Source organism: Cuculus canorus, chromosome 2 (assembly GCF_017976375.1).
Source record: "Cuculus canorus isolate bCucCan1 chromosome 2, bCucCan1.pri, whole genome shotgun sequence".
Taxonomy (NCBI): Eukaryota; Metazoa; Chordata; class Aves; order Cuculiformes; family Cuculidae; genus Cuculus; species Cuculus canorus.
Window position 1 is genome coordinate 47,854,528 of NC_071402.1, and position 15,499 is coordinate 47,870,026.

Below are 15,499 nucleotides of genomic sequence, written 5' to 3' on the forward strand. Positions count from 1 at the left end.
TTCAAACATGTCCTCAAATACAATTTGGTTTTCAAAGTGAACACACAGATTTGTGTTGTTTGACTTCAGTTTTCAGCCTGTAGTCTGTAGGAGCTGACAACTGCATGCTGTTCTGCTAACAGGGGGCAAGTGGTAAGAGGAAAACATCCACTTCTGTATTTCTGTGACTGAAAGGGCATTGATAGACACGCAGTGCGTTGTTATTCGTAGAACCCAGTTAGAAACGAACTTAAAACCTGTTTACTCTCTTACTTTTTCTAGAAGTGCTAAGGAGAGAGCACTGTGAGGGCTGATCTATGCAGAGACACTTGGAAAAGTTATGGCCTGACAACAGCTCATTTAACAGGTAAAAAGAACATAAATAAATGTAGGATTGTGTTTCACAAGATTTAATTTTATGCTAGTTTCTGTGCTTACCGATTTTCACCTTTTTATTCTTTGTACAGTACCCATAAAGGGAAACTCTATGGGCTCCACCTTCTTGGCACCCTCTTAATGAATGCATACAGACAGTCGACTGCTGTAAGCCCCTACATTTTTAGGCTTAATGGAAGGCAGTGCAGGAGAAGAGCACAAGAAATAGAATACCATTTTAAATGGGCGTTATTTAAATCATCTGCCTCCGGGCATAGATAGCATCTCTCCAGTTTCTGCAATAAGCCCCCTCATTAGCTGCCATGCAGGAAGGGATGAGGTTGGGAGGAGCTGGGAGAACACAAAGTGCGCTATTGATGGGTTCATTGGCTCTTTGGGAGGCAGGCAAGGCTGTAGAGGGCTGCTGCTGCCTTTGAGGCACTTAGACTTTGAAGAGTTTTGCCTCATCCCTTCTGTAGACTGGTTGGCATTTCTGATAATTTTCGGTCAGTAAGAGCAGATAAGGCAGAAGGAAAACAAAAGATCCATTTTGAAAAGTAAATGTGAAGTTTTAGTCATAGGGAAGGGTTGGAGTAATCACATATTTGTATGGTTTTGAAGTGGCTGGGCCCAGTGCAGGGTCATAAGTCTTCCATCCTATGGCATTCTATGACTGCCTAATACTGCAAAAATTCGTTTTGTTTGGTTTTGTTTTAAATAACTCAAGATTTGCCCTGGGAAACCTATGAGTTTGGCTTGCCCTGGGAAACCTATGAATTTGGCTTTTATCTCAGTAATGCAGAATTAGTGGTACCAGCTGACTTCAGTTTACCCTGAGTCCAATCTATTTGAAATCTGATTTTCCTTTCAAGTAGGATAGGTTCTTAAATCCCATGACCATGATGTCTGCTTAATATTAGAACATATATTTTCTCTGCTGAAATCATATAATTGTGTATTCATGACCAACTCCTAGAGTTCCCTAATCTTATTTGGAATAGAACACTGAGTTTGTTAATAGCAAACAGCATTTTTTATAGCTGGCCCTGCCCCAGATCATTCCAAAGGCTGATATTTATGGGTAGATGAGAATTTGATGGTGTTCCAGCAACAACCAGGACACCTCTAGACATAAACCTTATTTCACAAATAGAGCCACCTTCACAGAGACAATATATTTTAGGTAATGTGTCATTAACACAGTACTTTTTTGGATTAATACTCTTCTACATTCCTCATTTTTATATTAGGGTCGCCCCATTGATCTTAAGTGTGAAGCTGAAGGTATACTAGGATCAGATTGTCTCTTGACATTGTAAAATACTTTTTAAAAGCCTTGTAACAGTAGCTGAGGATCTTGTATAGTAAGGGTGAGGCTAATATAGCAGTTTGCTTCAGTGATTCATAGGTGTAGTAACGGCCCCCAGGAGATTACCGCAAGCTGGCAGAGCAGAGCAGACTTCTCCACCGTTGCCCACAGGGTCTGATTACCTCTGTGTCTCCTAAAAATGGAGCATTTTATCTGTGAAACCAAACTGCCCATAAAGGACAGCAAGGAAACAAAAGGGTAATAGGGTGCATGCTTTGTTTGTTGGATAGCTGCATCCATTGCTGTGTTTTAGTGTGGTTAAAAGAAGTGTTAGTCAAAAGACTGGAGCTCTAGAGAAAGCATTGCCAACTGCATTAATCATGCCTCTGAAGAGGCAGAAAAAGCTGTAGTCCAGAGGTATTAAACAACATTCAGGCCCAATATCTAGTTAAAATTAATGAGCCAAAATCACCAGCTTGCTCTGGCTGTTCTGCTCTGCCCTAGCTATAGAAAGAAGATGTAAAACTACTCTGTTGGGCCAGATAAACACCATTTGAGCTTGCTTTATATTTCTAAGGAAGCACAAGAGGAGCTGGAACACCTGACTTAGGCTGTTCCCACTTCCCTCTCTAAGTGATGGTGGTATTTCAGTGTTCATGTTTCCAAACTTATTGAAAAATATATTAATATGGAAAGCAGGAAAATTAAAAGATCTAGATTGTTGTCTACCTCAGTGTGCTAATATTGATTAAACTTTATAAAGCATGTAATTATGTTTCTGAGCACAACAGTAAAATAAACTGACAAGTTTTCAAGTACTCATCAAAAAGCATACATTAAAGTGACAACACTGTTCTTGGATTTTGAAGGAATTTGGCTACATAATTGCCTTCCTCTAGATGAAGAGAAGAAATTATGACTTGCTAGATCCACAAAAGCATTTAGGACCCAGCACTCTATAAAAAATCAATGGGACATAACTGTTTAACTTTGTGTAGCAAAGCCTGCATCATCTGATTCCTCAGTCTGTTTAAGGGAGTGTATAGAAAATACGCACATCAAGATATCAAGCAACAGTTTGAGGCAAAAGTAGATGCTCTTGAGAATTGAAATATTTTCTGAGTTTTTCATACTTAAGAAAGAATTGATCTTCAGTCCCTGAAGTACCTCAGCTCCCATGAATTTTAGGCTATCGCTTTTGGATATATGGCTATAAGGGAGATGATTCAGTTGCCTTTATTCTTCATAGATATATAAAATTTCTCAACAATTTTGTTAAAACATTATTCACATGAAAAGGAAGAAAAAATATCTCTTTTTTTTCTGCGTTCATCATTCTGTGTTTCCTACATAGGAATTAGCAAACTGTACTTACTATGTTAGGAAAGATCTCATTTAGTCATACCACTGAAATATCTACAATTTAACCTGTTATGAAAAAGGAGGACAAAAGGCATTCACAAATAATCTAATCATCATACAAAACAAAAAATTATCAGATAAATTATCACAAATGGCAGATAGTTAGCCCTAAGTTTAAGAAAAACTCCTGAGCAAACAGGACTCGTCTCTTCCCTGCTTAACAATACTGCGAATCAAAACAAATCTGTAACCTCCATGGAATTACACCAACACAGGATGAAAAAATAGCAGATGAATAAAACACACACTGCATCAGCTCAAGTAAGAGATTCCAGATAGATTATGAAAAAAAGCAGTTTGGAGCAGACCTCACCCGGATCACAGGCACATTCCTGCCACTGTATTGGTTACATGCCCTGATCTCTTCGAAAGCCTTTGCAGCACACTGCTACTGTTCCCAGATACGAGGGCAGCATCCAGCATTTGGCTAGACCATCAGAGCGGGAGCCAGAAGAGTTTCCTGCTGAGCAGACCTGAATAAAATTATCCAGAGGGCTTTGATAAAAATTAGTGGGCTTCAGTAAAATTACTCAGCAGACCTTAGTAAAAATTAATTGCATAGCCTAGCCTAAAGCACAAAGGAAAGCAGTACCAAATGAACAGCAGCTGAGTTTGGCTCACATTGGAAAGAGCTAATTTGATGCTGGTCAGAAAAAAAGGGGAATTTATTTTGTTACTGATTCCAACAGGAAATGAAGGTAGATCTTTTTTTAAGGCTGTTTGTTGAGTCATACTCCTCTGAAATTTTCTTCTTTGTACTTCTGGGAATTATATGCAGTGCCAAAGTACCTTCTTGTTTAAACAATGTTTTGAATTGCCAAAGCAAGAAGGAATGTGTGCCATGTTACACGGTTTCTGTAATTTGGCATAAAGAAGCAGATGAGGCTGGTTTGATCCCTGTGTAAACCTCAGCTATATTGAAGGTGCCTTGTGTTTGGTAGCACTTTAATCAAAAGGGTCTGTATAATTCAACATCACTGGAATAATGGTTAATTTGAGAAAGTACAGGGATACAAATAGGAAACTGAAGAAATTAAATTCAGCAAGGCTGCGTAAGACTTTAGTGGGATTATGGAAAACACAAAACTATTTAGGCAGCAGGCTGGGTTGCCTAGAAATGGGGTAATTGTTTAATGTAGTTTAAAAAAAAAATCATGCATGCTCCTCGGGACTTTATTGCTAATAGCTTGGTTATTTGTTTATTTTCTACCTTTATCAAAGTGCAGGTGAGCTCTATATAGTATAACAAACTCACATCGATGCCAAATAAAATTGTTTTGGACAGTAGATACTCACATTTCCATAGAAAGAGATTGATTTTTTTCAAAGAATTATAGCCTTTGGAGAGAGAAAAGACCTATTAGGTCGTAAAATGTGCTCCTCTGCCAGTACAGGATTTGTTACGTCTATGTATATTCATTAAGGTTTTATTCAAGCTGGTTTTCAATAGAAACTAAGGGACTTCCAGTGCTGAACTAGGGAAACAGAAGCATGACTGAGTAGATCTCACCAGAATTTTGCCCCTTATACCCCCATCTACCTCTACAAGTGTTATATTAAATACCTATTTCTCATTTTTAGAAATACCTCTATACTAACCAGATGTTTATTAGAGTTGCATATTAATTCAAATTACTAATTTCTTCTCTTTCAGACATCTTTTGTGTCTTATAGTCAGGCAGAATTGAGTTTATTGAAATTTAGGAAATGAAATGATTCCTCCTACCTGAACTTTCCCATGTCTCAGAATACGCTAACTAGGATGTAGGAGACAACAACAGACAATTTTGAAGAAAAATTGTACTCTTTATCAACACGATGTAACGTGTCACCTGCCTGCGCCTTACCCGAATTTCAGAAAAATCTGCATTATGGAAATTTATCTCCACTTTTCAGAAGGTTTCAACCTATGCTCTGAAACAAGTGAGAACTTTCATATCATTAAAGTCAGGCCCAAATAAGGGCTCAAGGTTAAGCATGTATTGAACTCTTTTTAATCAGCATGCTAGCTGAAGAAAAATAGTGAAGAAAGTAGTTCCTTGTTCTCACTCATAAATGCGTTTCAGTGTAAAAACTTGTTAATTTCACATAAATCCCAATTTTGCAGATGAAATTCAGCTCAATTGTGTAAATATAGAAGTACTTATTAGCAAGCACATGGTCATAAAACATAAAATTTCCTATAATTTCATAGTGCACACAAGTTTTACTTTCTTGAAGCTGAACTCAACATGATTTTTATTTTTCATCATTTCAAATAAGCCTTTGTCTGAACTCCCAAAGGCATCTTGTCAGTTATTTTGTTATTGTTCTTACAATTCTTGTGGATGATAAAATGAATACAGTCTGATTGATCTAATGATAATCAAAATCCCTGTTTCCACACTGGCCACTCAAATCATCTCAGTCCTTTTACAGGGTTGGGGGGGAAAGTGGCTAAAGGATAAAAAAGTGTTAAGATATTTTCCTCGACAACTTGTACTGAGGACTAACTGTCTAGTTACGTAAGCCAATTTGTAATGTGACTTGGCCACTCTGTATTGACCAGTCTTGGTATTTTAGCACCTTTCAAAAAAAGCATGCATAAGGACAGTCTCCCCAAAGGGCGTTAAGATGATAGGTTTTTCTTAAAGAAACAAAAGTAAAAGAAGATTGGAACTTAACTGCTGTCATCTGCCACTCCACTCCGTCATTTGGCTTTACAACAAAAAACATTAGCAATATCAACCTGATTTCACTAAGTATAATACAAACATGTTCAAGTATAGGAGAATACTTTAGGTGATGCTTGCTTGTGGCCATCTGTGGCTAACGAGCCCTCCTCTGTGTGTGTGTGCCCATGGACAGAGACACACCATACCTCAGGACTCTACAAACTTTCAGGAAGTTATTAGAAAGGCTGCAAGGCTTACGAAGCAGCAATGCTTCTAGGCAGTATCATATTGGTCAGTCTCTGATCAGCAAAATGGTTCAGCCTGGAGTTCCTTCAGTATAAACAGGAAGGTGGGACTGACAGGGTATTTTCAAAGACGTCTGCTAAGAAACTTATATTCACAGTTATTGAAAAATCAGATCTGTTAAACTTTTAGCTTCCTGCCTGACTGTATTCCCTCCAGGCTCCAGGGGTAGGATTCCAGCTGAGGTGATGAAGATTGAACATGGTTGATTGTCCTCGCAATAGCTGGTGGATAGGCACTCTGCTAAGGTCTTCCAGTCATGTTATTTTTATAGGTTCTGACAACAGCACTGTTAAGTTTATCGAACAGATTATTCATACTATGTATAGTTTAGTGGTTTTAAAATTTATACAAGCTTCAATAAAAAAAAAAACCAAACACAAACAAACAAACTGTGCCTGTAACTCTTTCTATTTAACAAATAAAAAAAATCTATTATGATCATCTTCTAAATAGTTCCCTTCTGAGCTGATGCAGCTGAATATGGGGCTGCCAAAGTTCAAAGTAATTCCATAGATCATTTTCTGAAAGGCTGTTGAGGATCTCCATAGTTTTTTCTTTCTCATCTTCTACCAACAAAAAATGGGTTCCTTGGAGCACCGACTTCATCTTGGGGAAAAGGAAGCCAGGTCTAGTGAATAGGGTGGGTACTCAAGCACAGTGATGTTGTTAATAGCTAAAAATTGCTTCAGAGACAAAGCACTGTGGGCACACCGACATTTTCCATATGTCTATATTTGAACACACATGCATTTGTAGTGGGTGAAGTGATCAAGCTGAGCCTTATCTCGTTGTGACAGACTAGAATCTTGTATACATATGTATTAAAAAAATGGTGGGAACAGTTGTAGCAGAATATGCCTATGTAAGGAGAGACAGTAAATCTTCTTGAAGGGGAAGACCCACAAAACTGAAGTGACACTCTGGCATACTGAAATGCCATTCTAATGAGGTAAGGAGCCATTTAAAATTTGTGCTCCATCATTATTTTCAACCGCATTATTTCCTGTGCACCACCCAAGCTTTATTAGCAGCTTAAGGGTTTGTCTGGAAGTAATGTGCATTTATTTGTACTTATTTTACAGTAAGAAACATGCTAAAAAGCGCCAGTGGTCTGTCCTTTGGTTGAATGATGATCATGCGGGATTTACAATTGAATTTTAAGGACAAGCAGACAGGAAGAAAACAAGTGACAAAGACAAGAGTCTCCCTGCCAGCAGGGAAGAAGAGCTGTAATGAGCAAAAATCCCAACTTGATCTAATTTAGAGCCAAACAGAGCTTCAGGAATGTGCGGGAATTAATCTTTTTATTTATCCAGAATGAAGGAAGAGAATTAAGGGTAGGCAGAATAGGACTGATATGGGCAGATTTGTATTCTCTCCTGAAAAACATTGCATCTAAATGCCTGACAGCTAAAGTTCATAAGTGCAAAGGCAGATTTTTAAGAAACTGCACAGTCTTTCTGTTTGTTCTTTTTTTGGTGGGGGATGGCAAAGAGAGTCTGGATTTGACCAATAATGTGATCATTGTTGAAAATCTACAGCAGCACAAGAAATGAATGAGGGATACAGTCATAAGAAAGACGAAAAAAAAAAAAGAGAGAAGAAAAGAGTAATGAGTGTTCCTGACTTAGGCCCCAGCTAAGCAAAGTATCTAATCATTGAGTCAAGGACTTGCAGAATTAGGTCTTTCAGCTTGAAGAGATGTGATCAGCATGCCAGCATGGTTGTGGTTTCTGCTTATCTGGGTTCCTATCGTTTCCAAACAACCATATCAAATTTCCACCTGTGTGCTCAAGCAATTCAGTTTAAGCCTAAATAAAACAAAATATATGAATGACCCATAGAAATCATTCCATGTTGGAAATCTCATAATGTTACACCTGTCCTTTGATATAAGCCAAGTCACGTACTTGGACTTAGCTTCCACACAGACTTATCACTTCTGGCTTTTGCACTCACATGTATTTTTACATTCCCTTCTCCACAAGCCTCTTTCTTCTTTCATTTTGGCAGTTTGCCTGTGTAGTAGCCAGATCCCCTATTACATGTCAATTAATCCCTTCTTGATAAATTTGAGTCATTTGTATTTTATTATACACGGCACAGAAATACATCATGGCCAAACTAGTTTAAATAGCACATGGTTAGTCAAGTATGGAGCCTCTATTGTCCTTTGCTATCTGCATATTTATAATTTCAAAATAAAAGAATCAATATCCTACTATCATAGCACTTTCCATAGTATTTGAGAAGCTTTTCAATATTTTTTTTTTTCCAACATAGTCATCACAGTGTATCAGGCCACATTTTGTTTTAGAAACACAGATGAGAGGTAGAGACGAGATGCACAGTTACAGTGCTGTGCATTTCTATCAAATATAAATAATCGTGTAGTAGTAATATAAGAGGCTGCAATCAATTTTAAAAGGCCATTGTAAGGAGGTTTCTGCATACCTGTCCCCTCTGTCCAGAGAAGAGCAAATTTGCTCCTATTAGCCAAAACCCAGGACAGCTGCACGTTCCCATCAAGGCAGGGGTATATGTCAGGAGGGCTTATGATAAGATAGAGTCAGAAGATATTTTAATTGGATGCCCAGAGTGGATTGTTGAATCTACCTCTGCATAAAGCGTATGCTCAAATCCAGCTGACTTTAGTGAGGCTGCTCCTGTGAGCTAAATAGTGTGCTCAAGCACTTAGCTGAGCTGTGGAATTGACATTGGCCTCCCTAGGGCATGGTCCCAAAATATAGCCTAGCTGAACAAATGGTCTACAGTGTCTGAAAGACAGACATTTTGCCCTCACTTTCCTTTTCTTTCTTCCACTCCCCTTACTGCCCCCTCACGACACACTTACCCTCTCCTTCCCACCTCACCACCTTCAGTGCTTCCCTGACCTCTGAGTAAACTCATTCAGTTTTTGCATAAAAAGCCTACATACGCTCTTTTGCCTGCCAGGTTATTTTCTGCCATTTTAGTTAGCTGAGGAGCTGAGTTGTGCTCCAACAAGCACCACAGACAGTAGAAAATAAGAGGGCATCCATGAGCAAGATGAGAGTAGAGCTTTGAGGGAAGAAGAGGGCTTCACTCTCATTATAGCTGGTTTCAATTCACATCAGGTTGAATTAGCCACTCTCTAAAGCAGTGACTTCTGAAATTGCAGCATAGTTCCACCTCTTTAAACACACTTGCATTCAAAAAGGCTTTGGTTGAACTGATTTTGTTAAGTCCAGTTTAAGTTATAAAATCCGAAAAAGGCATTTTATTGCATAATATTATTATGATGCCTAGATACGTCACTCAAAAGTCAAAGAGAATTAAAGCTCTGCAGCACAGCAAAACTATGTAGCCAATTAGAAGACATAAACTGTTCAGACTGAAATGTCTGTATGCTTAATAATAAGGAAGATTTCACTTTTAGCCAGCCTTATAACACATCCTTGTATGTATCCTTTACTTCTTAATCTGATTTTATTTAGTTCTAAAAAGGGGCTTCGCATACTAATTCAGATTATTCAGGTCTGACTGCATGTAATTAAAAATTAGTAAGACAAAAGCAGACCCTAAATCAATTCTTAAGAACATCTTCCTTCAACTACAAAAGATTAGACTTTATGCATCAGTTGCTCTGAAAGGAAAAACAGTTATTAGTGAAGAGCATGCTAACATTTTATCATTAAAAAATGAAGCACGTTTTGCCTAACAAAATTAAATGATCCAGACAATAAAGCACATTTGCAGATATCAAGAATGATAAAACCAACAGTAGAGTAAAATCCAATACAAAAAATATTAAAGCCCATTCCTGCAATGAGCTTCTGGCAAAGGACCTCTGTGCAACAGAGGTCATATAATATTTCAGTGTTTGCACTGGATATGATCCAGGGAACTAAATCTGAGCTCAAAGTGATTAAAGTATTAGTATTTTTTGTGTAATTCATATACAATGCAATCTGCATCTTAAGTTGCATGAAAATTAGGAAAACTACATTATTGCCTCACATTTTTTTTCAAGTCCATTTGAGAAGCCTTATTTACCCAGTTTATTGCATTTGAATCTGCTCATCACGGCAAAAGATCAGAATTTCCAAAGATTCTTTGTAATTTAAAAAAAAACGAAATTACAAAGAAGAACATTTAGAATTGTTAACAAAAAATTTGTAACTTTCCAAAGCTCTATTGAACAAAGAACTTTGTTACAGGGACAATGAAATAACCCAGAGCAGACACACAACTCTCCCCTTCACAACTAAGATCACATCATCAGCTAATTTATGCGAAAGGAGCAAAGGAAGGCTAAATTTCAACTCTGCATCCAGCAAGCAGGCTGTATTCTGCCCTTTACAAGTCTCATTTGTGTTATTTGATGTCTCTCAAAAGCGCCTTCAGCCTACCCTAACACACAAATAAGTATTTCCCTGCTTCCACCATCTCCATCACACATATTGGAGCAGAAAACACAGCAGCCCTGCCAGCCCCTGTTAAAGCCATGGTGAGATTATGATCACGGTGGCAAGGTAAGTCTTGCTTCAGGGCCTAAATATAATCCACTGCGGCCATTATTGCCCACACAGCAGAACCTTAGGGAGTGATGAACCTCAACGTGTTTGCTTGCAGCGGTGCGTCCTCAGTAAACAGAGAATTCCACTGGTGAAGGGTGGGGGGTCTCGGCACTCGCCTCCAGCACTTAGCACTGATTTACCACACCACACATGGAACAGATGCTGCATTTCAGCTCAGGGGGACAACAGCCCCAGAAATAGTAGGGAAGACTAACATTCACTAAATCGTCCTTCAAGATGGATCACAGACTATAGGCTTATTCCCATAATCGATATTTATTGAAAATAAACCTCAAAAGTTGTTCACTAAAATTAGAATTCAATATATTGAATTCTTCAGAGTTCTTCAGAGGGCCTCCAGTCTCCATTGCTGTGACCACCAAGTCTTGTTTAATTCTTTGGGTTCAGAATTTTATAATGAACGCTGTCTTATCCATGTCACCAACAGCTTACCAATGGCCACTGCAAGCATTTCAATAATAAAGGATTTCAGAATACGAGTTACAGTTGAAAATATATTAAAGATGGAGCTTAAATGTATCTCAGCATACATAACACATCCTCTGGGAAAGCTGTGCAATGTAACTGTGTTTTCTATTTTTGGTGATAATTAAATTATACTACAAAGAGTTATTAGACCAAATGACACTGTAAACCCCGAAAGCAAAATAGCTAACAACCCAATATGATACTTAGTCCTATCTCATACCTCATTCTTCTCAGCTCTACTGCAAATGAAAATTAGAGTCAATGGAAACCGAAAAGTTATGCTTTTTATGCATGGGCTAACATATTTAGCTAGACGAGAAAAGAAATAGTTTACCTTTTTCTGTTTAAAAGTGAATATCCTTCCTGCTGCATGAATTTATAAAGTAAAATTGCTCAGTACTTATACAACTCTCATGCTTATCTTCTAAATCAACAGTGATAAAAACAGAATTTTGAAAGTAATAGAGTATATAATAGGAAATTCCCTTTGTCACTTGCATTAACACAGTGCAATGAAGTACAAAAACACAAAAAAGAAAAACTATGATTCTGACAATAGTCACTTGGAAGATAAACTTATCATGGATTATATATCTCCTTTTAAATAATGCATCACACGCTTTTCTGAACTGCTGCAGCTCCTTCTCAAGGTGTTATAAAAACTGAGCAACCAGAAGCATATTTATACAGATTAAGTGGTTTTTAATACTCCGAAGAGCACTTAATCTGCATGAATGTGCTTCGTGTTGCTATGTGCTTCTAAAGGCTGAACAAGAAGCCTAAGAGATTCTGAAAGTCAGCAGCACATTTATATTTTGATAAGTCAAACAAAGGCAAAAATGGAAGAAATATGTTAATTGACCCTGGCAAGCAAGACAAGCAACTGGCAATCAGATGCTTTCCAGCTTGAGATTCTGATTCTCCAGCCATATCCTTAAAATGCTACAAATTATACTAATAACTCAAGTTATTATGTTAATATTGACTAAAAAGTGGAATAATGCTGGAAATTATGTATCCTTGATAAAAATGTTCCGTAATCACCATGACTAATGTTTACTAATATGCTGCTCTAGAAACTAAAGCAAAGGCCAGCTGTTTTACCTTAAGGATTCTGTTATGGCACTTTTCAAGTATTATGGTTTATCACTTTTTCTACATGGAACATCTAAATGATAGGACAGTGGTAAAAGACTCAGACAAAAAGTTTTCAGGTTCTACCATCTTCCTCCAGCACAAACAGGAGCTGGTTTTCCAATAGGTAGCAAATATACCTCTAAGGTATCCTGAAAGCAAAATACATACATAGGAAAAGAGAATTTCAAAATAAAATACGATCTTTATTCCAGTTCTACACTTTATCTCATATTGATTTAAATAAAAGGAAGAAATTACACCAGCAGAATTAGCACATGACTGATTGCTCTCACAGTGAGATAACAGACTCAGTGGTGTGTTTTATTGCAGATGTGTTTTCTCTTCCAACGTTTAAGACAAGGACAGAGACGTCCTGTGATGTTCAGGAGGAAGACATTCTTCCACTTTCTTTGCTCTTAGGACTTGAAGAAACTTGGTGATAGATAGATTTTGAAGACAATAAGGTATATATGGAAATTGTTTCTCATGTAATTCTTACTGTTATGGAGAAAACCTTCCAAAGATAGTCTGAATATTGCAATGCCACTGTATTTGTTTCATATAAAATACATACAAAGCATTAGATCTTTTTTTTTGTTTGTTTTACTCTATGCAAAGTAAGAGTGTGTGGGATCTTGTAGAACATGTAACAAATATTCAGTACAAACTACCTTTCGAGCAACTGGGTCCCAGAGCTGTATAAATATCTCCAGAAAGCAGTGCCCAAGGCTTTAAAAGTATGTGAAATGAAAAGGATACATCTGTCAACTGGTATGTAGCACAGGAGGCAAACTACTGACTGAATTGACAAGGGAAAACAAAAGATGATAATGAAGACAACAATAAAGTCACTAGAAGAACTAGAAGGTAACATTTGTTGGTCTTCAGTTCAGCATGGTTCATAGTGCTGGATCATTTCGAATATGTTTGTAAGGTATAAAAGTACTTTCTTCATAGAGTACTTATCCCAGATATCTTCTACTGATGTCTGTCCTGAGAGACAGAACCAGTTTTCCAAGTTAATGAACAATTCACAAAGTGCTTGACACAGAAAAGCAAGGAACATTTGGGGTTCATAAAGGGCTACTGAGATAGCTGTAAGGAGAAAAAAGAAGTGAAGGCAAAATTATAAATGGCTCAAAGTTGCCATTTATTTTTCTTGTTAACGTGTTTTCTAAATTTATTTACTGCAATCCTAAAGAAGTATTCCAAGCTGGCCCCAACCTCAGGGGGAAAGAGAGGTCTACTATAATATCTTTGAAAGGGAAAGCTACAAGCCAAGAAAAATACAGACATATAAATTGATGGTTCAACCCAGTTAGGCTACAATAGTACATTATTTCAACAAATACTTTTGTGTAGGCCGTGCACTAATTTGAACTCTTCAAACACCTCCATGTTGAACTGGCCCTTTCTACACATGGGGACAGGGTGTTTTTTACCTTGTAAGATTAAAATGTTAGAGGTAATAAAATAAGTGCAATGTGTAAAGCATGGAATGTATCAAACTGCTCCTTCCTTACATTTGGCACTTTACTGAAGCCATAAAATTTGGTCATGCAGGGGCAGCATCAGTAGTGTTTAGTTTCTATAAATACTTGGATGGAAATGCAGATATTTTGATGATGAAGCTGAGTAGGTTTATAGGTGGAGCAGAACAGACAGAACATCCTTTCCAGAGATGCAAAAGACTTTTTTCCCTGTCATTGTTAATGATTTCTTACTGTTGTTGCTTGGAGATTTTAATATACATCTGAGTTGCCTTAGAAATGGAAGTTCACAGGACAGCAAATCCCCAGTAAAACCTTTGGTTTTTGAAAAAACAAGCCTAGCGGGTTCACCACCATAACACTGTATTTGATTTATATGCTGTAGGGTGGTTTCTTCTGAATTTTGCCACACGCTGCTTCCAAAGGAAATTAAACCATATGGAGAGCAATTTGCCTGTGTGTGCAATTTACCTCCTTTGCCTCTAAGAGGTGTGGGTAGCCCAGCAGGAATGGACTGACAGGATTTTTGTCACTCAATTGTTTGCTTGTTGTGAAAGTTCACCCTCCCTCTCCATCTCTTCATCCTCCAGCTGACTGAAGTGCTAAGTGCAGCACATTTCCTCATGCTTGTCCATCTCTTGCTATGCCAACCCCTGCTAGGTTACTTTTAGAACAGTTCTTTTCAGGAAGCTGTTTTCAACTTCCCCATTATCGCTGTCATTGCTGTGTTCAGAATGTACCACACTACAGCAACACAGCTTCTACAGGACTGTCGCTTCAGCTTCTCTAACGCCTCCCATCTCTCCAAGCTCTTGGTCTTGCCATCCTGCCCTCCAGGGATGCAAACATCTTGATTCTCCTTCCAAATGGCTGTCAGGGCCAAGGGTTCCAACTAGGTTCCAGCACACCTTTGACCTGTCTTTTGGGGAGCTCGAGATCAGCAGTGGATACAGGGACCAGAAGGCCATTTTATAGTAACAAAGAATTTCATTGTCACTGTTCTTTGTGTGCATCTCGCTCTCTTATCACTGGAAGAAATCATACCACAAAAGATGTTCAAAGCAACATGAATGATAACCTTATTCAAGTTCCCTAGTATTTTTATATCACCCTTTCATAGATCCAAATTCCCCAAATTCCTCCTTTCTTCTCCCTCTACCTCGTGTTTCTGGCTGAAGCTCTTGTTAAACTAATGAATCCAACATAAGCAGGCAAAGACACATAATTATCCAACCAAGACAAAGTATACATAAATTATTACAGGCAGCTCCAAATCCGATCTACTGTTGTCTTGGTGACTGACTGGAAAGCACCAATAATTTTTTAGTTTCTTCTCAAGCTGCAACATGTCATCCGCATTTGACTGTCTTTCCTCTCTTCCTTTCCCCACCCACCTGGAGCCTTCCTTTTCCAACCCTTCGTGTTACCACCTCTCTCATCTTGCTTTCTGATTTTGGAGTTAAGCAATCCTTGAACTTTCAGTACTATGTACTGCTGTATAGTTCCCTTCATAATTTTATTATTTTTTAAGAAAAACTCAGGGGCACTGGACCCTTAATCTTGTGAAAAGTCTCCTTCTCCCGCTAGTTCTTGTGCGATGCATTAACTCAGTCCAGGAGCCAGTACCCCACTTTGTCACTCTGCTGCTTTGTGTTCCTTTGGCTCCTTTCTGTCAAGTACATTGATATTTCTACAGCTGATCTCTGACTCTGAGAAAGCAACTAATGGAGCTGACCTCACTGGGGAAAATAACTTGGACACATGGTAGCTAAAAGGGCT